The sequence below is a fragment of the Nerophis ophidion genome, linkage group LG15 (assembly GCF_033978795.1).
Source record: "Nerophis ophidion isolate RoL-2023_Sa linkage group LG15, RoL_Noph_v1.0, whole genome shotgun sequence".
NCBI lineage: Eukaryota > Metazoa > Chordata > Actinopteri > Syngnathiformes > Syngnathidae > Nerophis > Nerophis ophidion.
Window position 1 is genome coordinate 7,737,522 of NC_084625.1, and position 25,000 is coordinate 7,762,521.

The 25,000-nt window shown below is 37.7% G+C and overlaps 1 protein-coding gene and 1 long non-coding RNA gene across 5 annotated transcripts in view; one reads left to right on the plus strand and one right to left on the minus strand.

The window, feature by feature from the left end:
• LOC133569194 (phospholipase D1-like) overlaps positions 1–25,000 on the minus strand; it is an 85,442-nt gene that overhangs the window by 43,486 nt on the left and 16,956 nt on the right. The window contains exon 1 of one of the 4 annotated variants that reach the window (XM_061921405.1): positions 115–267. The exons of the other annotated variants lie outside the window; for them this stretch is intronic. The gene's annotated coding sequence lies outside the window, so the exon portion shown is untranslated. Of the gene's footprint in view, positions 1–114; positions 268–25,000 lie in introns of those variants that run through there. 4 annotated transcript variants of the gene reach the window in all.
• Positions 9,436–23,048, plus strand: LOC133569193 (uncharacterized). Its single transcript, XR_009809771.1, has 3 exons — positions 9,436–9,681; positions 14,729–14,803; positions 21,253–23,048. It is a non-coding gene; the product is annotated as an uncharacterized LOC133569193 (long non-coding RNA).

The following is a 25,000-nucleotide window of genomic DNA, read 5'->3' on the forward strand; positions in this document are numbered from 1 at the left end:
ACCGAGGAGCACTCACGCTAATTGCATCCCTTGCCACCCAGACAGTGGGCCGACACTGCTGAGGCTGCGACAGAAAGCCCGCCATCGCTTTATAACACATCTACATGCACTGACCTGAGCCTGCGACGGCCGAGGGAAGCCCATCCTCATCATCCTTAGCATGGACGCCACCCCACATTCCCAGGGTCCTCTCTTCTACAGAACATGCCTGCCTACACACACACACACACACACACACACACTGTGGCTGCCTCAGACAGTCAGTGAGGTGCAGACCGTCACAGCACACAAACTTCACTTGGCAGCGAAGAGGAGGCGCCGTTGGCCTGAGCGAGCCGGACAGCCAATGAGCGACGAGGAGGCGGGGCTTCTTCTCTCAGCGCTACCTGTCTGTGTTATCAAAGCAGACGCATTGATGCTGCCAACTGGAAAAGTGGAAAGGCTGCGACCGAGTATTTCTCACCGAGGTGTCATTTCAGTCTCATAACACGAACCTTTTCACACAAAGATGCTGCAAAACTGACGCGATAGCAGATTTTACACGGACGCATAATTGGAATACGGCCAGGACTGTGCAGGGTACCGTGAAACACGGAAGCCATGGCGCCTCTGTGTGGTGGTTCAGATCGGAGTAAATGCTGCATGGACTTTTAAAAGTTAATTGAATTCAATCTGTCAATTTGACTCTTCATTTTGCTTAAGTGTTTCACAAAAAAATATATAGCTATTTGACTATTTTGATTCTTAAAAGCCTACTGAAATGGGATTTTCTTATTGAAACGGGGATAGCAGGTCCATTCTATGTGTCAAATTTGATCATTTCACGATATTGCCATATTTTTGCTGAAAGGATTTAGTAGAGAACATCGACGATAAAGTTCGCAACTTTTGGTCGCTAATAAAAACGCCTTGCCTGTACCGGAAGTAGCAGACGATGTGCGTGTGACATCACGGGTTGTGGAGCTCCTCACATCTGAACATTGTTTACAATCATGGCCACCAGCAGTGAGAACAATTCGGACCGAGAAAGCGACGATTTCCCCATTAATTTGAGCGAGGATGAAAGATTCGTGGATGAGGAAAGTTAGAGTGAAGCACTACAAAAATAAAAAAGAAAAGGCGACAGCTCCAGGCGACGGCATTGGGAGCGATTCAGATATTATTAGACACATTTACTAGGATCCATCCATCCATCCATTTTCTACCGCTTATTCCCTTTCGGGGTCGCGGGGGGCGCTGGCGCCTATCTCAGCTACAATCGGGCGGAAGGCGGGGTACACCCTGGACAAGTCGCCACCTCATCGCAGGGCCAACACAGATAGACAGACAACATTCACACTCACATTCACACACTAGGGCCAATTTAGTGTTGCCAATCAACCTATCCCCACTAGGATGAATTCTGGAAAATCCCTTTTCTGCTTATTGTGTTAATAGTGTTTTAGTGAGATTATAAAGTCATACCTGAAAGTCGGAGGGCTCTGAGAGAAGCCAATGGAGGAGCCAAGATCACAGCTGCCTTTTTGAAAGCTGCAGGAGGAGGTCGCATAATCCGCTAAAATCTCTGGTAAGAGCCAACTTAATATCACAATTGGTTTACATGTGGTAGAGAAACATGTTCGCGTGACCGCTTTGTGTTAAAGCTTCACAACAAACAAAGAAACACCGGCTGTGTTTCGGTTGCTAAAGGCAGCTGCAATCCACCGCTTTCCACCAACAGCATTCTTCTTTGACGTCTCCATTATTAATTGAACAAATCGCAAAAGATTCAGCAACACAGATGTCCAAAATACTGTGTAATTATGCGACGACAAGAGACGACTTTTAGCCGTGATTGGTGCTGGGATAAAATATCCGCTACAACCAATAACGTCACAAGCACGCGTCAACGTAAGCGTCATCATTCCGCGACGTTTTCAACAGGATACCTCGCGGGAAATTTAAAATTGCAATTTAGCAAACTAAAAAGGCCGTATTGGCATGTGTTGCAATGTTAATATTTCATCATTGATATATAAACTATCAGACTGCGTGGTCGCTAGTAGTGGCTTTCAGTAGGCTTTTAAATGTTAATTGAATTAAATCTGTCAATTTGACTCTTCATTTTCCTTAAGTGTTTCACAAAAAAATATATATAGCTATTTAACTAGTTTGCTTGTTAAGCTAATTAGCATGGCTAGTTAGCGATATCGTAACCACAACAAAAATGGCCATCGCAAAAAGACTTTAGAAAGGAAGAAAACTTCTGAAAAATCTATTTATCTATCACATGGAGAGGAGCCAGGGGAGGTGGTTTGGGCATCTGCTCAGGATGCCACCCGAACGCCTCCCTAGGGAGGTGTTTAGGGCACGTCCGACCGGTAGGAGGCCACGGGAAAGACCCAGGACACGTTGGTAAAAGACTATGTCTCCCGGCTGGCCAGGGAACGCCTCGGGATCCCTCGGGAAGAGCTGGATCAAGTGGCTGGGGAGAGGGAAGTATGGGCTTCCCTGCTTAGGCTGCTGCCCCCGCGACCCCACCTCAGATAAGTGGAAGAAGATGGATGAATGGATGGATATTTACCTTATGTTCGAACCTAGTTCAAATAGCTATCTAGTTTTATAGTAAAAATACTTATTTATCTAATTAGCTTGTGGTCACCACAGAGACTTGAGAAATGAATAAACTTAAAAATATACATATTTTTATTTTTTTATTAGCTAGTTAGCTTATGTCTGAACCTAGTTAGAATTACCAAGTGTGGTTAGTTAGCTATTTGCTAGTATTCAGAACAAAATGGCTGCCGCATAGAGGCTATAAACAGGAAGTAAACAAACCATTTTTTTTTTAATTCTTCTATTTGTCTATCATAGCTAGTTATCTTATGTCCGAACCTAGTTCAAATAGCTATCTAGTTTTATAGTAAATATACTTATTTATCTACAAACCCCGTTTCCATATGAGTTGGGAAATTGTGTTAGATGTAAATATAAACAGAATACAATGATTTGCAAATAATTTTCAACCCATATTCAGTTGAATATGCTACAAAGACAACATATTTAACGTTCAAACTGATAAACATTTTTTTGGGGCAAATAATCATTAACTTTAGAATTTGATGCCAGCAACACGTGACAAAGAAGTTGGGAGAGGTGGCAATAAATACTGATAAAGTTGAGGAATGCTCATCAAACACTTATTTGGAACATCCCACAGGTGTGCAGGCTAATTGGGAACAGGTGGGTGCCATGATTGGGTATAAAAGCAGCTTCCATGAATGGCTAAGTAATTCACAAAAAAGGATGGGGCGAGGGTCACCAATTTGTAAGCAAATTGTCGAACAGTTTTAGAACAACATTTCCCAACGAGCTATTGCAAGGAATTTAGGGATTTTACCATCTACGGTCCGTAAAATCATCAAAAGGTTCAGAGAATCTGGAGAAATCGCTGCACGTAAGCGATGGTATTACGGACCTTTGATCCCTCAGGCGGTACTGACTGCATCAAAAACTGACATCAGTGTGTAAAGGATATCACCACATGGGCTCAGGAACACTTCATAAACCACTGTCAGTAACTACAGTTGGTCGCTACATCTATAAGTGCTAGTTAAAACTCTACCATGCAAAGCGAAAGCCATTCATCAACAACACCCAGGAACGCCGATGGCTTCTCTGGGCCCAAGCTCATCTAAGATGGACTGATGCAAAGTGGAAAAGTGTTCTGTGGTCTGACGAGTCCACATTTCAAATTATATTTGGAAACTGTGGACGTGGTGTCCTCTGGAATAAAGAGTAAAATGACCATCCGGATTGTTATAGGCGCAAAGTTGAAAAGCCAGCATCTGTGATGGTATGGGGGTGTATTAGTGCCCAAGGCATGGGTAACTTACACATCTGTGAAGGCACCATTAATGCTGAAAGGTACATACAGGTTTTGGAGCAACATATGTTGTCATCCAAGCAACGTTATCATTGATGCCCCTGCTTATTTCAGCAAAACAATGCCAAGCCACATTCAGCATGTGTTATAACAGCGTGGCTTCGTAGTAAAAGAGTGCAGGTGCTTTCCTGGCCCGCCTGCAGTCCAGACCTGTCTCCCATCCGAAATGTGTGGCGCAATATGAAGCGTAAAATACGACAACAAGACCCCAAACTGTTGAACAACTTAAGCTGAACATCAAGCAAGAATGGGAAAGAATTCCACTTTCAAAGCTTCAACAATTAGTTTCCTCAGTTCCTCAGTGTTGTTACAGGAAAATGTGATGTAACACAGTGGTGAACATGCCCTTTCCCAACTACTTTGGCACGTGTTGCAGCCATGAAATTCTAAGTTAATTATTATTTGCAAAAAAAAAAAATAAAGTTTATGAGTTTGAACATCAAATATCTTGTCTTTGTAGTGCACTCAATTGAATATGGGTTGAAAAGGATTTGCAAATCATTGTATTCCGTTTATATTTACATCTAACACAATTTCCCAACTCATACGGAAACGGGGTTTTGTATTCATACCATGAATTGATTAACGTGGACCCCGACTTAAACAAGTTGAAAAACTTATTGGGGTGTTACCATTTAGTGGTCAATTGTACGGAATTTGTACAGTACTGTGCAATCTACTAATTAAAGTCTCAATCAATCAATCAAACTAATGGATTCAGAATCGATTCTCGATTACAACAGATTCTTTTGGTATAATAATTATCATGAAACCTTTTCAAAACAGGTAAGGTTAAAAAAGCTCCTTCTGGTGCAGGTGTCTGCAACCGATGGTTACTTGATCTATTTTATTTCATTTCATTTAGTTAGTTCATTTGAATTCAACAGTTGTTATTTTGGGGAGTTCTAGGATCTTGTCATAGGAAGATAAAACACATTTAAATATATTGTCGATGGAAATGTATGTCACAGCCCTTATGCGACATCTCTTGCTGCCATGAAATTGAATAGTTTTTAGCGGTCAACCCCTAGCAATGAACGGATCAAAAAAGACAAACATTTTATTTACTTACATTTTTATGAATTTGCTGTTTTCGTTGAGGACTAGGTTTTTTGTCAAATGAATATGCCGTAGTCGTATGCCTTCAGAATATTGGAATGAGTAAAATTTTTATTTTTGTATTCATTAATAAGGGATGTAACAGTGCATTTTGTTTCTAATGTTCAAAATAATTTGATGATTTGCTTGGTTCTACCCAGGAATAAATCCAATAAGTGTTTGATTTCATAAGTTCTATAGCAGACGTGTAAGGAAACTAAAAGTGGTGTTGTCGTTATTTTAGGAATCTAACAGTTTGTGGCTCTAAGTGGGTTTTATTTGAGGGGAAATGAGCTCCAATGGCTCTTTGGTTGCCAACCCCTGTTCTGGTGCATTAAGATGGCTTAAAAATATATTTTTAATAATAGATTCTTTTTTTTTTTTTGATTACTCATATATATATATGTATGTATATATGTATATTTTGTAAAATTTTAATTTGATTTAGATTTTGGATGAATAAGAATCGAGATTTAGATCTATATCGATTGTTTGTGCACCCCTACTAGTTAGCATCTATCTGTTTGGTTAGCTACTTATAGCTGGTTAGGCTAGTTGGCACTTATCTAGTCTCGCATGTAGACCAGGAGTGTCCAGAGTGCGGCCCGGGGGCCATTTGCGGCCTGCAGCTAATCGTTTACTGGCCCGCCACACATTCTGCAAAAATTTCAAAATCGATAGTATTTTAAAAATAAAAACATTTAAAAAACAGTGGAATGAGGTGAAAACGAATGAGAAAAAGTGGCAATGTTGACACAAAGCTGCCATGCAGGCAGTATTTTTTAGCCTTTTTTCTTTATTATCTTTTTTTTTTCCACTGCTCAAAAAAAAGACAAAAAAATCAATGTTATAATGAATTATTACTTAAAAATTATCACTTTAAAATGTTTTATGTGGAAAAAATATTGCATATGTTGTGTGTTTGCCGTATAAAAACTTCAAAGTTTTGACAAAAGAGCATAAAACAAACAAAATAATAGTTCAAACTTAAAATCGACAGATATATCGGAAGTTGATCTTGAAATTTAAGTGTTAAAATTAAAACAATAATAATAAAAATGCATCACTTTATGAGTGGGGAACCTTTCGGATCTCAAATATATTTAGTAGGATTTTATTTAACTTTTCACTGTGATTACTCAAAAATATTAAATTATTAAAATCAATGGTGTCCTGCATTATTGATCTTTGAGGGCTTTAATTGCTAAATAAAGGAACTCTCCTGAAAGAATCAATTAAGTACTATCTATCTATCTATCTATCTATCTATCTAATCTATCTATCTATCTAATACTGCATATTTCAGCTTTACTATAAAAAACAAAGTTACCTTTGACAGAAAAGGCATAAAACCTTATTTGTTTTACTTTATATCAACCTCAAGTTGATATAGAGATTTGCTGTAAGCATTAAATTAAAAATAATAATAATTTGACTTATTATTAGCATTTTAGTGACTGAGACCCTCTATGCTCCCCAGGAGCCCTAAGGATTTAAAAAAAAAAAAAATCCATATTTTTGTTATGGTTTGAAAATGAAAAATATCAAAATGGCCCCCGCATGCTTAAATTTTTCCGTGTGTGGAAAAAGTTTGGACACCCCTGATGTAGACAATGTCAGACAGACTACAAAAAAAGACGGCATTTGCTCTGTGAATCAATAATTTATCGACCTAACCTCACAGGAACAATGTTAAACAGTGACTGAGGTGAAAGGTCATGAACTTTCACACGATGTTGACATTTTTTTGAGTATGTACAAGCGTCAGAAAAACCCGACGCCTGTTCTATCAAAACACAGACTACAAAGGCAGGTTCCAGTGTGCAACACACCCGCACACACTTACAGTAACATGTGCACAAGCAAAACTGGAAAAACCAGACTGTTGTCTTGAGTCTCTACTCCGCCCACTTGCTCAGTATTGACATTGACAGGGACGTCCAAACTTTGACCAGCGAGGGCTGCATAAATGAAAATTGAGACATTTTGTACATTAAAGGGGAACATTATCACCAGACCTATGTAAGCGTCAATATATACCTTGATGGTGCAGAAAAAAACACCTATTTATTTTTTTAACCGATTTATGAACTCTAAATGGGTGAATTTTGGCGAATTAAACGCCTTTCTGTTTATCGCTCTGGAGGCGATGACGTCAGAATGTGACGTCGCCGAGGTAACACACCCGCCCTTTTCATTTTCAACACATTACAAACACCGGGTCTCAGCTCTGTTATTTTCCGTTTTTTCGACAATTTTTTGGAACCTTGGAGACATCATGCCTCGACGGTGTGTTGTCGGAGGGTGTAACAACACTAACAGAGAGGGATTCAAGTTGCACCACTGGCCCGAAGATGCCAAAGTGTCTGCCGCCAGACCCCCATCGAATGTGCCGGAGTGTCTCCACATTTTACCGGCGATGACAGACATGGCACAGAGATGTATGGATAACCTGCAGATGCATTTGCAACGATAAAGTCAACGAAATAACAAAGGTGAGTTTTGTTGATGTTGACTTATGTGCTAATCAGACATATTTGGTCGCGGCGTGACTGCCAGCTAATCGATGCTAACATGCTACACTAATCGATGCTAACATGCTATTTACCGGCGGTGCTAAAGCAGACATGGCACAGAGATGTATGGATAACCTGCAGATGCATTTGCAACGATAAAGTCAACAAAATAACAAAGGTGAGTTTTGTTGATGTTGACTTATGTACTAATCAGACATATTTGGTCGCGGCGTGACAGCCAGCTAATCGATGCTAACATGCTACGCTAATCGATGCTAACATGCTATTTACCGGCGGTGGTAAAGCAGACATGCCACAGAGATGTATGGATAACCTGCAGATGCATTTGCAACTATAAAATCAACGAATTCACAAAGGTGAGTTTTGTTGATGTTGACTGCCAGCTAATCGATGCTAACATGCTGCGCTAATCGATGCTAACATGCTATGCTAATCGATGCTAACATGCTATTTACCGGCGCTGCTAAAGCAGACATGGCACAGAGATGTATGGATAACCTGCAGATGCATTTGCAACTATAAAATCAACAAATTCACAAAGGTGAGTTTTGTTGATGTTGACTGCAAGCTAATCGATGCTAACATGCTATGCTAATCGATGCTAACATGCTATTTACCGGCGGTGCTAAAGCAGACATGGCACAGAGATGTATGGATAACCTGTAGATGCATTTGCAACTATATTACGTTTCCTCCCACCCACATTTAATGCGAAAAAAAACACTTACCAATCGACGGATTTAAGTTGCTCCATTATCACAAAATGCGAAAGTCCTGATCGTTTGGTCCGCATATTTTACCGGCGATGCTAACGCAGCTATTCGGCCATGCTATGGCTATAAATAGCGTCAATAGCTATTCGCTCAATAGCTTCAGTTTCTTCTTCAATACTTTCATACTCCAATCATCTGTTTCAATACATGCGTAATCTGTTGAATCGCTTAAGCCGCTGAAATCCGAGTTTGAATCCGAGCTAATGTCGCTATATCTTGCTGTGGTATTCCCATTGTTTGTTTACATTGGCAGCACTGTGTGACGTCACAGGAAAATGCATGGTGGTTTCGAAGATAGCGAAAATAAGGCACTTAAAAGCTTTATTTACGGATATTCCGGGACCGGCAAAATTTTGAAAAAAACTTCAAAAAATACAACAAGCCACTGGGAACTGATTTTTATTGTTTTTAACCCTTTTGAAATTGTGATAATGTTCCCCTTTAAAGATACTAGAACCAATACAATGTTGGTCTATCAATATATCCCAAACTATCTGAACAAAGCTGTGTTATCGGTAACAAAGCGTATTCTACGTAAGTCTGCCCTATGTTAAGTATTTTCAGGCATAAAAAGGGCTAAATGAAGTAAAAATACTAATACTACAGTAGTATTGGCCACTAGACAACACCAAAACAATCAGCCCGCGCTGTCTTTGGTTGATTGATTGAAACTTTTATTAGTAGATTGCACAGTACAGTACATATTCCGTACAATTGACCACTAAATGGTAACACCCCAATAAGTTTTTCAACTTGTTTTTAGGTCGGGGTCCACGTTAATCAATTCATGGTAGGTATCATAACTGACATTAGCATGCTAGCTTTTTAGCTAAATTTGCAGCCAAACGCCTCAGAGTCGTATGACTTTGAACTTGACAAATGCTAATGTTCGCATGCTAACATTGCCATGCTAACTTTTCTAGCCAATTTTGAAGCCAGACAGCTCAGAATCATATAACTTGGTACTTACCAAATGCTGACGTTAGCATGCTAACATTACCATGAAAACCCTTTGAGACAACGCCTCGGTCTTATAACTTGGTACTTGACACATGCTAACTGTTAGCATGCTAACTATTTTTTAAGCCCTGTCATAGTCATACAACCGAGTACTTGACGCATTCTAATTGTTAGCACACGAACGTTAGCATTAAGGTTCAGCTTGCGCATTTCAGTGGCTTTGGCATTTAAGTATCCCCACGCAATTTCTCCCAAAATTGCATTATAAAATGTTTTTGTGTCGTGTTTTTTATTTTGTCTTCAGAATATGTTGCAGGTGTCACACATGGACTTGGACTTGTTTTGCTTCTTGTACGCAAAGGATGATTTCCACGAGCCAGACGTAAATGTAAGTACATATTTATTGATTCTAACAAAACAACACAAAAAGGAAAACAAAGGGCGCACACAGTGGCGGAGAACAATTACTTGGCTACAAAAACAAATGACTAGAACAAGGGCTGTAAACTAAAAACGTGAAACATAAACACTTGCGCTGTGGCATGAATAATAAACCAAAAACTTGCACTGAGGCATTAATACAAAAACTTACGTGGCGCGGTCAAAAACGAACAGCAAGGCACGAAGGTAGGTACATGGAAATGTGGGTAAGGTAGGTCGGTAAAGTTGCCAGAAACAGAATGGCTTAAATACTGACTGTGATAAAGATTAGCAGGTGTCAGAACTGAGGACCGGGGCGTGACTTGAGGGCAAGGTGAAAATCAATGGGTTGGCATGGAGACGAAAACAAACCAGGAAGAGCAAAAACAGAACTGAATGTCCAAAAAAAAAAACATAACATGACCAAACATGACAAAAACAAAACATAATCCATAGGCGTGACAACAGGCCAATAAAAACAATCTTCAGGCCACTCTTTGGACACCCCTGAGATAGGCCTTGCGTGATTTCACCTGTGCGTGAGGTCCACTTCCACCTGAGCATATTAACTACTTCCACAAATGTGGTGTCACCTAGAGGAAGTAAAAAGTAAATAAAACGCAGCTGTAACAGCGACTCTTCAGGGAAGACTTTCAACATGATTTCCGAGTGCGTTTCTGGGAAATTTCGGCCATTTGAAAATGTCCTAGACAGACACACAACAGTCTCACAATGAACTTCCTGTCCACTGGTTTTGTTTTGGTTCCCCGTCTCTGCATTTGAGGAAGGATTTAAATGGACTAAAACAATCGAGGCATACATGTATTTGAATCTGGATCGGAGGTGTTCTTGAGGTGGGGGCAGCGCAGAGGAAATAAATAAAAATATTGTTTTTAAAACCTGCTGGCAATGTTTAGTCATGTTAAAAAGGCACAATTTTAAGTTCTTACAGTGAGAAAGTCAAACGAGTCTAATGTGACCAGAAAATACTACTAAATACACTGTATTATTACACTTGGTACAGAAGTACTATTGCAGCAAATTTACTTGCAAACGTGTATCTCAATCTGTGCATCTGTGTATATATATATATATATATATATATATATATATATATATATATGTATATATATATATATATACACACATACATACACACACACATATATATAGTATATATGTATACATATACACACACATATATACACACACACATATATATCTATATACATATGTATTCATATACATATATACACACATATATACAGTATATATATACTCATATATACATACATATAAATATATATTTACATGCATATATATATGCATACACATACACACACACATATATATATTTATATATATACATATACACACATATATATATAGTATATAGGCATACATATACACACATATATATACACACATATATATATATATAGGGGACGGCGTGGCGCAGTGGGAGAGTGGCCGTGCGCAACCCGAGGGTCACTGGTTCAAATCCCACCTAGAACCAACCTCGTCACGTCCGTTGTGTCCTGAGCAAGACACTTCACCCTTGCTCCTGATGGGTGCTGGTTGGCGTCTTGCATGGCAGCTCCCTCCATCAGTGTGTGAATGTGTGTGTGAATGGGTATATGTGGAAGTAGTGTCAAAGCGCTTTGAGTACCTTGAAGGGAGAAAAGCGCTATACAAGTACAACCCATTTATCATTTATATATATACACATATGTATTCATATACATATATACACACATATATACAGTATATATATACACACATATACATACATATAAATATATATTTACAATCATATATATATATGCATACACATACACACATATATATATACATATACACACACATATATATATATAAATATATACATACACATACACACACACACACATATATATATATATATATACATATAGACACACACACATAAATATATATATACATACACACATTTATATATATATATATATATATATATATATATACAGTGTGATGTCACATTATCGATGGGAAAATGCATTTTTAGACAGTATGATTTGCCTGAGTGGATAGGAGACCCTGAAAGTAACAAGCGGTAGAAAAAGAATTGGAAAAGACAGATTTAAAAAAAAAAATAATAAAAAAATATATACATGTATATTTTTAATTTTACTCTTTTAACTTTTTTAAAAAATGTTTTAACGGATTTTGGACGCTGTTAGCCGTAGTCTGGGGACTCATGGTCTAAACCAGGGGTCGGGAACCTTTTTGGCTGAGAGAGCCAAAAAGCCAAATATTTTAAAATATATTTCCGTAAGAGCCATATAATATTTTTTTTAACACTGAACACAACTAAACACATGCATTTTTAAGTAAGACCAACATTTCCAGAGTATAATAGGTCTATCATTCTTTGTAATAACATTGTTATTCTGTAGCTAACTGTGGAGGGGGCGTGGCCTGCGGGTCTGCAGCGACAGGTACGTAGATAACCCACCTGGGCCTTGTTATCTAATCACCTGTCGCTCTGTTATAAGCAGCAGCCAGGAGGAGAGACTGGGTTGGGCTGGAAATACTATTGCTGGAAAGCAACTGAGAGACTTATTGAAAATAATCAATCAATCAATCAATGTTTACTTATATAGCCCTAAATCACTAGTGTCTCAAAGGGCTGCACAAACCACAACACAAACCACTACGACGTCCTCGGTAGACCCACATAAGGGCAAGGAAAACTCACACCCAGTGGGACGTAAATAAAACAATATTGTAACCCTGAAACAGGCTCTCATGTCGGTGTTTGGGGGTCTGAAAAACCCCCGGGAGGGCAAGCCCCACACTAACCAATAATAAATAAATAACTTCTTACCATTAACACTTTGCGGTAGAAAACGGATGGATGGATTAAAAATGCATGAGAATGTTTTATATTTTGAATGTTATTTTTAACACTGTGATTACAAGTGGAATTATTCATTACTTATCGTGTTAAGCAACGTCAGCTCAGAATTATCTGAGAGCCAGATGCAGTCATCAAAAGAGCCACATCTGGCTCTAGAGCCATAGGTTCCCTACCCCTGGTCTAAACAGTACAAAAATATCTTACCGAACCATTTTTTAAATTAGAAAAATACTAATAATAATGATTTCAAAGCAATTTGTCCATCAAATTGTGCAATGTAAAAGTAGCAATAGATTTAATGGTAAAATTGTGAAATTTACTGTGGTTTTTACAGCATTTTTCTCTAAATGAAAAAAAACAAGGACTTGTTTTTACTGTGATAAACTGTGGTTGATTTGCGGTAAAAAAACAAACAAACAAAAAACTGGTAGCTCAGGTGCCAAAATTACTCTATTTTTTTTTTACGGTTAAAAAAACTAATGTCAATTTTACAGTACAATTCTGGCAACTGAACTGCCCTTTTTTCTTTTTTACCCTAAAAACAGCAGTACTATTTTCCATTTACAGTAATATACACTAAATATTGAGGTGAAATTATTGCAATTTACCATATTTTTTTGACATTTCAGTTTTAAGAAAATCTACTAGTAAAATGCATTAAAAAATGATGTAATAATAGCATTCGCTGTTAGAAGCGGCCCTCTACTGAAATGAAATTTTCTTTTTTAAACGGGGATAGCAGGTCCATTCTATGTGTCATACTTGATCATTTCGCGATATTGCCATATTTTTGCTGAAAGGATTTAGTAGAGAACATCCACGATAAAGGTTACAACTTTTAGTTGCTAATAAAAAAGCCTTGCCTGTACCAGAAGTAGCAGACGATGTGCGCGTGACGTCACGGGTTGTGGAGCTCCTCATATCCTCACATTGTTTATAATCATGGCCACCAGCAGCGACAGCGATTCGGACAGAGAAAGCGACGTTTTCCCCATCAATTTGAACGAGGATGAAAGATTCGTGGATGAGGAAAGTGAGAATGAAGGACTAGAAAAAAAAACAACTGGACGGCAGAGCGATTCAGATGTTATTAGACACATTTACTAGGATAATTCTGGAAAATCCCTTATCTGCTTATTGTGTTACTAGTGTTTTAGTGAGATTATATGGTCGTACCTGTACAACCTGAAAGTCGGAGGGGTGTGGCCACGGGTGTGGTGACCGCCAGTGTCTCTGAGGGAAGCCACATTTCACGACGAGGCGAAGGCGGCTGGCGGGGTAGGGCTGAGAATTTTTTTTTTCTCCCTCCTCCACGGTGGAAGCATCCGACGGTCGGGGGCGGCCGGTGGGAGGAGGCAAGAGACTCCGCAGCTGCCTCTTTTGACATGCGCAGGAGGAACGACGCAAGCTCTCCGCTCATGTCTACGGTAAGAGCCGACTTATTACCACCATTTTCTCACCGAAACCTGCCGGTCGACATGTGGTAGGGAACCATGTTCGCTTTACCGCTCTGTTCCATAGTAATGCTTCACCGTCATCTTTCGGGAATGTAAATAAGGAAACACTGGTTGTGTTTGTGTTGCTAAAAGCGGCCGCAATACACCGCTTCCCACCTACAGCTTTCTTCTTTGACGTCTCCATTATTAATTGAACAAATTGCAAAAGATTCAGCAACACAGATGTCCATAATACTGTGGAATTATGCGATGAAAAGAGAGGACTTATAGCTGCTAGAACAAAATGTCCTCTACAATGCGCGACGTCACGCGCACGCGTCATCATACCGCGATGTTTTAGCATCATACTTCCGCACGAAATTTAAAATTGTAATTTAGTAAACTAAACCGGCCGTATTGGCATGTGTTGCAATGTTAATATTTCATCATTGATATATAAACTATCAGACTGCGTGGTCGCTAGTAGTGGCTTTCAGTAGGTCTTTAAACTCAGGCCAGCAACACTGACACCTGGTGGCCAATTAGAGCGGCGTACAACAAGAAAGAAGGGGTTTTAATGAAATTGAAATGTGACAAACATGTCATTTTCTTACTTCTAACAGTGGATACTGCTCGGATTGAGTTGTTTGACACTTCATACTGTGTTTGTGTGTCATAAGGTGACAAAGATGGCTGATAGGTGACAGTAGTGGCTGCTTGTTCCAGCTGTGAGAGAAGATCTTGTCCTCCATCAGGTGATGTTAAATCTGACCACTGAAAACATCTCGGCACACAAACCAGTCTGACAGCCGCTTGTTTCACCAACTAATGACATAAAAGACCACGAATGTCAGGAATTCAGCTGACCCCGCCCCCCCGAAAAGACAGCATTATTTCCATTTAACTGAAATCTGTATCTTCATTCCAAGGCGAGACGGGTGTTGTTGATTCACCCCCTTGAATACAAACGTGTTCCTCAGCCAGGATTGTAGTTAAGTACATTATAATCCCGATGCACTTTGGACAAGCATTGTGTTGTTTTGGAAATGTGACAAACACCTAGAGCAACGCCGAACATGTTTGAAAATTGAAAATAGTCCGGAAGAAAAATATATCAGAAGCTCTTCCAACCAACGTCTGTTTCATTCTGTTCTTGTAGCAGTGCGCTAATCGCTCTGATAGCTTTTTTGGGCTAAACCCAAGTAGGCTCTCCACTTTTCGGTTAGCGTTGCCAACAATTCTTGTGCCAACCCTAAGACTCAATTGTGTTCTTTGATTCCGAAAATTAAGTTAATTCAAAGTAAACACAATTTTTAACGGAATTCATGCTTAAAATGAATCAGGAAGATTTAAGCTATAGCTAGCTAGCTTACTACAGTTAGACACATTCTTTAGTTTTTTGGGGCTAAACCCAAGTATGCTCTCCACTTTTCGGTTAGCGTTGCCAACAATTCTTGTGCCAACCCTAAGACTAAATGTTGTCGTTGATTCCGAAAATTAAGTTAATTCAAAGTAAACACAATTTTTAACGGAATTCATGCTTAAAAAGAATCAGGAAGATTAAAGCTATAGCTAGCTAGCTTACTACAGTTAGACACTTTCTTTAGTTTTTTTGGGCTAAACCCAAGTAGGTTCTCCACTTTTGGTTAGCATTGGCAAGAATTACTGTTTCAACCCCAAAACTAAAGGAAATGTTGTCGTTCATTCCGAAAATTAAGTTAATTCAAAGTAAACACAATTCTTAACGGAATTCATACTAAAAAAACTCCGGAAGAGTACAGCTATGGCTAGCTAGCTTACTAGAATTAGACACTTTCTTTAGTTTTTTTGGGCTAAACCCAAGTAGGCTCTTCACTTTCGGTTAGCATTGGGAATAATTCTTGTGCCAACCCCAAGACTAAAGGAAATGTTGTCATTGATTCCTAAAATGTCGTTAATTCCAGGTAAACACACTTTTTAACGGATTTCATGCTAAAAAAAACTCTGGAAGAGTACAGCTTTGGCTAGCTAGCTTACTAGAATTAAACACTTTCTTTACTTTTTTTGAGCTAAACCCAAGTAGGCTCTCCACTTTCGGTTAGCATTGGCAACAATTATTGTGCCAAACCCAAGACTGAAGGAAATGTTGGCATTGATTCCTAAAACAAAAGTTAATTCAATGTAAACACACTTTTTAACTAAATTCATGCTTAAAAAAAATCAGGAAGAGTACAGCTCTGGCTAGCTAGCTTCCTGGAATTAGACACTTTCTTTAGTTTTTTTTGGGCTAAACCCAAATAAGCTCTTCATTTTCGGTTAGCATAGGCAACAGTTCTTGTGCCAATCCCAAGACTAAATTAAATAACGTCGCCGTTGATTCCTAAAATGAAGTTAATACCAGGTAAAAATACACTTTTGAACGAAATTCATGCTAAGAAAAAATCAGAAAGATTGGCTAGCTAGCTTACTAAAATTAGACACTTTCTTTAGTGGCTTGGGCTAAATACAAGTAGGCTCTCCGCTTTCAATTAGCATTGGCAACACTTTTAGTGCCAACCCCAAGACCAAAGGAAATGTTGTCATTGATTCTTAAAATGTAGTTAATTCCAGGTAAACAAATGTTTTTAATGAAATTCATGCAAAAAAAAACCTTCGGAAGAGTACAGCTATGGCTAGCTGGTTTACTAGCCAGCTAGCGTAATCCCAAAGTAGGCTCTCCACTTTTGGTTAGAATTGGCAACAATTATTGTTAAGACCAAATTAAGACCCAAAAAAATGTCGTAGAGTCCTAAAATGAAGTTCCAGGTAAACACACTTTTTAACGAAATTCATGCTAAAAAAATCAGGAAGCGTACAGCTATGGCTAGCTAGTTTACTGTTATTAGACACTTTCTTCAGTTTTTCATGATATGAAAGGTGATGATTATACTAATGTTGTGGACTGATATGTAAAACAATCACATGAGTTATTAGTTTTTGATGCTGAAGGGAAAGACAAACATGAAAAGAGGAGCATGTAGCTTGTCGTTAAATGAAGCTAAGTCAGTAGTTTTTGTATTCCACACTTTACATGAGTACATTTTTAATGAAAATGTTGCCTCGGTTTTTGTGTTCCATCTCGATTATCACTGTGTGAGACAAGTACGTTTGCCTGAGGGCCGTTCCGCACAATCGAGTACCTGAGTCGCTGTTCGGGTTGCCAACCGTCCCTTGAAAAACGGAATACAGAGACGGAAGTACACATTTTCTACCTGGGGATGCATTTTATCGCATATCTTTATAAGGGGGAGATGTAAAAAAAAAAAAGTGTAATATATAAATGGATTCCATGGAATGCTAACAGTTTGTCGCAGACTAAACCAATCAATGCTGTTCGCTCACCTTTCAAACTCATTGCAGTTTTTAAAATTTTGCTAACAATTTCATAGAAAAAAAAGTGTTAGCAAAATGTGTGTTTCAAAATTAATTATTGTAAAAGTCAGTGCTAATAGATTCAGCGTCACACGCACTTTGCTAACATTTTTTTTTCAGTGAAATGTCCAGCAGAGTTTGATATTTAAAAAAGTCAACCGCAAAATATTTGATTCGATAAATTCTGTGTCATCCATCCATCCATTTTCTACCGCTTATTCCTTTTGGGGTCATGGGGAGCGCTGGTGCCTATCTCAGCTACAATCGGGCTGAAGGCGGCGTACACCCTGGACAAGTCACCACCTCATCACAGAAATTCCGCGTCAATAACTGAATTTTTTTTTGTGTAAAAATTTTACATCAAATTTTGCTGACAATTTCACTGAAATAAACATGTTAGCAGAATGTGTGTTTTAAAATTCATTGTTGTAAAATTCAGTGCTAAAAAATTCAGCGGGACACACATTTTGCTAACATTTTTTTATTTTTTTTATGAAAAGTCCAGCATAATTTGATATTTAAAAAAGTCAAACGCAAAAAAATTGATTCTATAAATTCCACGTCGATAACTTAATTTTTTTGCGTAAAGATTTTAGGAATGGAATTTTTTTTACATCAAATTTTTATGACAATTTCACTGAAAAAAAAAGCTTGGTAGCAAAATGTGTGTTTTAGAATTAATTGTTGTAAAATTAAGTGCTAAAAAATTCAGTGTCACACGCATTTTCCTAACAATTTTTTTTAAATGAAATTTCAAACATAATTTGATATTTGAAAAATTCAAAAGCAAAAAATTTGATAAATTCGTGTCAATAACTTAATTTTTTTTTTGCGTTAAAATTTTGTGAGCAGAATTTTTTTTTACATCAAATTTTGCTGACAATTTCACTGAAATAAAATGTGCTGGCAGAATGTGTGTTTAAAAATTAATTGTTGTAAAATTCAGTGCTAAAAACAAGCATTTTTCTAGCATTTTATTTTTTCAATGAAATTTCCAACATAATCTCATATTTTAAAATTTCAAACACCAAAAAAAATCGATAAATGTGTGTCAATAACTTCATTTTTTTGCGTTAAAATTTTGTGAACGGAATTTTTTTTACATCAAATTTTGCTGACAATTTCGCTGAAAAAAAATCTGCTGGCAGAATGTGTGTTTTAAAATTAATTGTTCTAAAATTCAGTGCTAAAAACACATATTTTGCTAACAATTTATTTTTTCAATGAAATTTCCAGCATCATTTGATATTTAAATATTCAAACGCAAAAAATGCAATAAATCTGTGTGAATATCTGAATTTTTTTTTGCGTTAAAATTTTGTCAACGAAATTGTTTTTACATCAAATTTTGCTGACAATTTCGCTGAAAAAAAATGTGCTGGCAGAATGTGTGTTTTAAAATTCATTGTTGTAAAATTCAGTGCTAAAAACACGCATTTTGCTAGCAATTTATTTTTTCAATGAAATTTCCAGCATAATTTCATATTTAAAAATTTCAAATGCAAAAAATTTGATGACTTTGTGTCAATAACTTAATTTTTTTGCGTTAAAATTTTGTGAACGGAATTTTTTTTACATCAAATTTTGCTGACAATTTCGCTGAAAAAAAATGTGCTGGCAGAATGTGTGTTTTAAAATTCATTGTTGTAATATTCAGTGCTAAAAACACGCATTTTGCTAACAATTTATTTTTTCAATGAAATTTCCAGCATAATTTCATATTTAAAAAATTCAAACGCAAAAAATGTAATGAATTTGGGTCAATAACTTAATTTTTTTGCGTTAAAATTTTGGGAACAAAATTTTTTTACATCCAATTTTGCTGACAATTTTGCTGAAATAAAATGTGCTGTCGGAATGTGTTTTAAAATCCATTGTTGTAAAATTCAGTGCTATATACACGCATTTAGCTAACAATTTATTTTTTCAATGAAATTTCCAATATAATCTCATATTTAAAAATTTCAAACGCCAAAAAAAATTTATAAATTTGTGTCAATAACTTAATATTTTTGCGCTAAAATTTTGTGAACATTATTTTTTTTACATCAAATTTTGCTGACAATTTCGCTGAAAAAAATGTGCTGGCAGAATGTGTGTTTTAAAATTAATTGTTGTAAAATTCAGTGCTAAAAACACATATTTTGCTAACAGTTTATTTTTTCAATGAAATTTCCAGCATCATTTGATATTTAAAAATTCAAACGCAAAAAATGCAATAAATTTGTGTCAATAACTGATTTTTTTTTGCGTTAAAATTCTGCCAACGGAATTGTTTTTACATCAAATTTTGCTGACAATTTCGCTGAAAAAAAATGTGCTGGCAGAATGTGTGTTTTAAAATTCATTGTTGTAAAATTGAGTGCTAAAAACACACATTTTGCTCGCAATTTATTTTTTCAATGAAATTTCCTGCATAATTTCATATTTAAAAATTTCAAACGCAAAAAATTTGATGAATTTGTGTCAATAACTTAATTTTTTTGCGTTAAAATTTTGTGAACGGAATTTTTTTACATCAAATTTTGCTGGCAATTTTGCAGAAAAAAAATGTGCTGTCAGAATGTGTTTTTAAATTCATTGTTGTAAAATTCAGTGCAAAAAACACATATTTTGCTAACAATTTATTTTTTCAATGAAATTTCCAGCATCATTTGATACTTAAAAATTCAAACGCAAAAAATGCAATAAATTTGTGTCAATAACTGATTTTTTTTTTTGCGTTAAAATTAGGTCAACGGAATTTTTTTGACATCAAATTTTGCTGACAATTTCGCTGAAAAAAAATGTGCTGGCAGAATGTGTGTTTTAAAATTCATTGTTGTAAAATTCAGTGCTAAAAACATGCATTTTGCCAGCAGTTTATTTTTTCAATGAAATTTCCAGCATAATTTCATATTTAAAAATTTCAAACGCAAAAAATCTGATGAATTTGAGTCAATTACTTAATTTTTTTGCGTTAAAATTTTGTGAACGGAATTTTTTTTACATCAAATTTTGCTGACAATTTCGCTGAAAAAAATGTGCTGGCAGAATGTGTTTTAAAATTCATTGTTGTAAAATTCAGTGCTAAATACACGCATTTAGCTAGCAATTTATTTTTTCAATGAAATTTCCAGCATAATTTCATATTTAAAAATTTCAAACGCAAAAAATGTGATGAATTTGGGTCAATACCTTAATTTTTTTGCGTAAAAATTTTTTTGCTGACAATTTCGCTGAAAAAAAATGTGCTGGCAGAATGTGTTTTCAAATCCATTGTTGCAAAATTCAGTGCTAAAGACAGGCATTTTGCTAACAATTTATTTTTTCAATGACATTTCCAGCGTCATCTGATATTTAAAAAATTCTAACGAAAAAAATGTATTTGATCAATTCCGTGTCAGTAAAATGTGTGGTAATAAAGACACAAATTAACCTCCATAGTTGGTCACGTAATCATCACAGGTTGAACTCTTGGCTAATGTTTATGCTCTGAGTAAATAGCAAAAAATTGCGATACACGTCGTTGAACGTCAGACATTTATCCATGAAAATATGGAGAAGCTGCTGGAAGGTCCACTCTCCAAGGTCAATACTGTACACTATTATTATATTACTTCTTAAAGCTTTGTTGTACGACATTCTATTATATTGTTTTTCTTTCAACAAGGCATGTTTGAAGTTCAAATGCTGCTGTTTTGGGGAAGCCATTAAAGTGATGCTGATTTAAGATATTTAAAACACACATTTTGCTACCAAGTGTTTTGAATAAAGAGCTTTTTCACAGAACCAATCATCAATCATGTTTTACAATATCTTTTCAACGCTGCAGGAACAGCGTGGCTACGTTTCCAAGTCGTGTTGCCGCACCGGGATCGAACCGCTGACCTTTTTGGCTCACAGCCCTGAGTAAGACTGTCACATTGTGTTAATGTGACGCCCAAACAAGACATCTTATCCCTCTTTTGGAGACGCTTCTGCCCTTTTTTGTATCGTTCTCAGGCAGGGCTGTGCAAAGCTTCTCCAGCGAGTGAGTACTGCACACAGGAAAGTTGAAGGATGCTTTTCGAGACTGGATTATTTTTGCTTTGTACGTCAATGTTGTAGATTTGCTTGCTTTGCGCCCGTTTTTCATTTGTGCACTTTTTTGTTTTTGAGGTACCTGCATTTCCCTATTTTCGAGAGCTTCTATTCTACACCTGCCTGCCATCACAGCACCAAAATGCATCGAAAACAATACAATGTAGAATAATCATAGTTTAGTATTCATAGTACCGTATTTCCTTGAATTAGTGCCGGGGCGGTAATTATTTTAAAACCTCTTCTCACTCCGGCGTTTACCAAAAGGCATGTGGTAAATTTAGGCCTGCGCTTATACATTTGAGTGTGATGTAAGGATACCATCATGAAAAGCACATTTGATAAAAAACAAAAACATTATGTAGCATAAAAACAGCAGATGGCCTTAAAACGCCACAACACTCAGTCACCGTATGTAAGTACCCAAAATAAAGACTCGACATAAATATAAATATAATCGGAGCAGAAACATCGGAGGAAACGGGATTAAAACCCGATGCTAACCGCCCATAGAAAATACATGGGTACGGCTAGTAGCTACTATTAGCAAACAAATTCACTTACCCATCCATCCATCCATTTTCTACCACTTATTCCCTTTTGGGGTTGCGGGGGGCGCTGGCGCCTATCTCAGCTACAATCGGGCGGAAGGCGGGGTACACCCTGGACAAGTTCCCTACTCATCGCAGGGCCAACACAGATAGACAGACAACATTCACACACTAGGGACCATTTAGTGTTGCCAATCAACCTATCCCCAGGTGCATGTTTTTGGAAGTGGGAGGAAGCCGGAGTACCCGGAGGGAACCCACGCATTCACGGGGAGAACATGCAAACTCCACACAGAAAGATCCCGAGCCTGGATTTGAACCCAGGACTGCTGGAACTTCGTATTGTGAGGCAGACGCACTAACCCCTCTGCCACCGTGAAGCCCCAAATTCACTTACCCACTCGGCTTAATATCTTAACATCGCCACACTCTCTCGTCGCAACTCAGCCCTGATGGTCGGCACCTATAAGTTTACAATTAGTTGTAAAATGTTGGACGTTTTTTTTTACGATACGCAGGCAAACGACAACTTTAAAACATACCGGTGTCAGATGTCCCCAGACTTAGCCACCGCACCTGGCAGCCATCTTGGAACGCTGGATTATATACAGCGTGATAGGCTCCAGCGGGTCCTGTGAGCGCCTGTGTTAAACTCGCGAGATTAAACGTGGAAACGGCGCAGGTAATATGAGGAGATGCCATGAGAGGAAATATGGCTTATTTCCCACCTGTGTTACACACTCGTGACGTGACGAGTTTGACCCGGTGGTAAAACGAGGCTTGCGCTAATTATTTTGCTAAACAAGTTTGACCCGGCAGTAATTCCAAGCATGCGCTAATTCCAAGCATGCGCTAATTATTTTGCAAAACGAGTTTGACCCGGCGGTAAAACGAGGCATGCGGATAATATATACCCGGCGGCAATTCAAGGAAATACGGTATTCTAATTATTATTCCGATTTGTTTTACCTATCAATCAATCAATGTTTTTACTTATACAGCCCTAAATAAAATAAATAAATGATAAATGGGTTGTACTTGTATAGCGCTTTTCTACCTTCAAGGTACTCAAAGCGCTTTGACACTACTTCCACATTTACCCATTCACACACACATTCACACACTGATGGAGGGAGCTGCCATGCAAGGCGCTAACCAGCACCCATCAGGAGCAAGGGTGAAGTGTCTTGCTCAGGACACAACGGACGTGACGAGGTTGGTACTAGGTGGGGCTTGAACCAGGGACCCTCGGGTTGGGCGCAGCCACTCTCCCACTGCGCCACGCCGTCCCTAGTGTCTCAAAGGGCTGCACGAACCACAACACGAACCACTACGACATCCTCGGTAGGCCCACATAATTTTGCTATTGTTTACCCCAAAGTCGTATAACTTGATACTTGACATATGGACCCATAGGGACCCCCCAAGGCTGCGTGCTGAGCCCCCTATTGTACCCCCTCTTCACACACGACTGTGTGGCCTCCCAAAACAACACCAGGATCATCAAGTTTGCAGATGACACTACGCTCGTTGGACTGATCGCCGGGGGAGCTGAGGCAGCGAACAGAAGGGAGGTAGCGGAACTGGTGGCCTGGGGTCAGGATTATAATCTCTCCTTGAACACAGACAAGACCAAGGAGATGATTATTGAGCCACGGAGAAGGAGTGCACAGTACACACCTCTCAGTACATAGAGGGGACAAAGGTGGACAGGGTGAACACCTTTAAATTCCTCGGTGTCAGAGTTAGTTTGTGACGAACCCCAAAGATGCAGGGAAGGAGGCAGGCATTAAATAAAAAAACATCATTTAATGTCCAAAATAAAAGGTAAAAAACACAAACCAGGAACTAGGTATAGCCAAAACTGAAAACAGGGACCAGCAAACAGGAAAACTGGAAACAGCTAATGGCTAACGAGAAAACACGAAACAAAAGAGCTAGGAGAAAGCAAACTACAAATAGCTAACAGGAACATCTTACCGCTACGACGACAATTTTGCTAACGTTTACCTGAGAGTTATTTAACTTAGAATGTGACACATGCTAACTGTTAGAATGCAAATGTTTTTAGCACATTTTGCCACAGTTTACCCCAGTCTTATAACGTAATACTTGACATATGCTAACCGTCAAGATGTTAACATTTTTTGAGCTAATTTTGCGAACGTTTACCTGAGAGTCATACAACTTAAAATGTGACACATGCTAACTGTTAGAACACAAGCGTTTTTAGCAAATTTTGCCACCGTTTACCCCAGAGTCTAATAACCTAATACTTGACATATGCTAACCATCAAGATGCTAACCTTTTTTTTAGCTAATTTTGCTAACGTTTACCTGAGAGTCATATAACTTAGAATGTGACACATGCTAACTGTTAGAATGCAAATGTTTTTAGCAAATTTTGCCACAGTTTACCCCAGTCTTATAACGTAATACTTGACATATGCTAACCGTCAAGATGCTAACATTTTTTTAGCTAATTTTGCTAACGTTTACATGAGTCATATAACTTATAATGTGACACATGCTAACTGTTAGAACACAAGCGTTTTTAGCAAATTTTGCCACCGTTTACCCCAGAGTCTAATAACCTAATACTTGACATATGCTAACCATCAAGATGCTAACATTTTTTGAGCTAATTTTGCTAACGTTTACCTGAGAGTCATATAACTTAGAATGTGACACATGCTAACTGTTAGAATGCAAATGTTTTTAGCAAATTTTGCCACCGTTTACCACAGAGTCTAATAACCTAATACTTGACATATGCTAACCATCAAGATGCTAACATTTTGTTTTAGCTAATTTTGCTAACGTTTACCTGAGAGTCATATAACTTAGAATGTGACACATGCTAACTGTTAGAACACAAGCGTTTTTAGCAAATTTTGCCACCATTTACCCCAGAGTCTAATAACCTAATACTTGACATATGCTAACCAT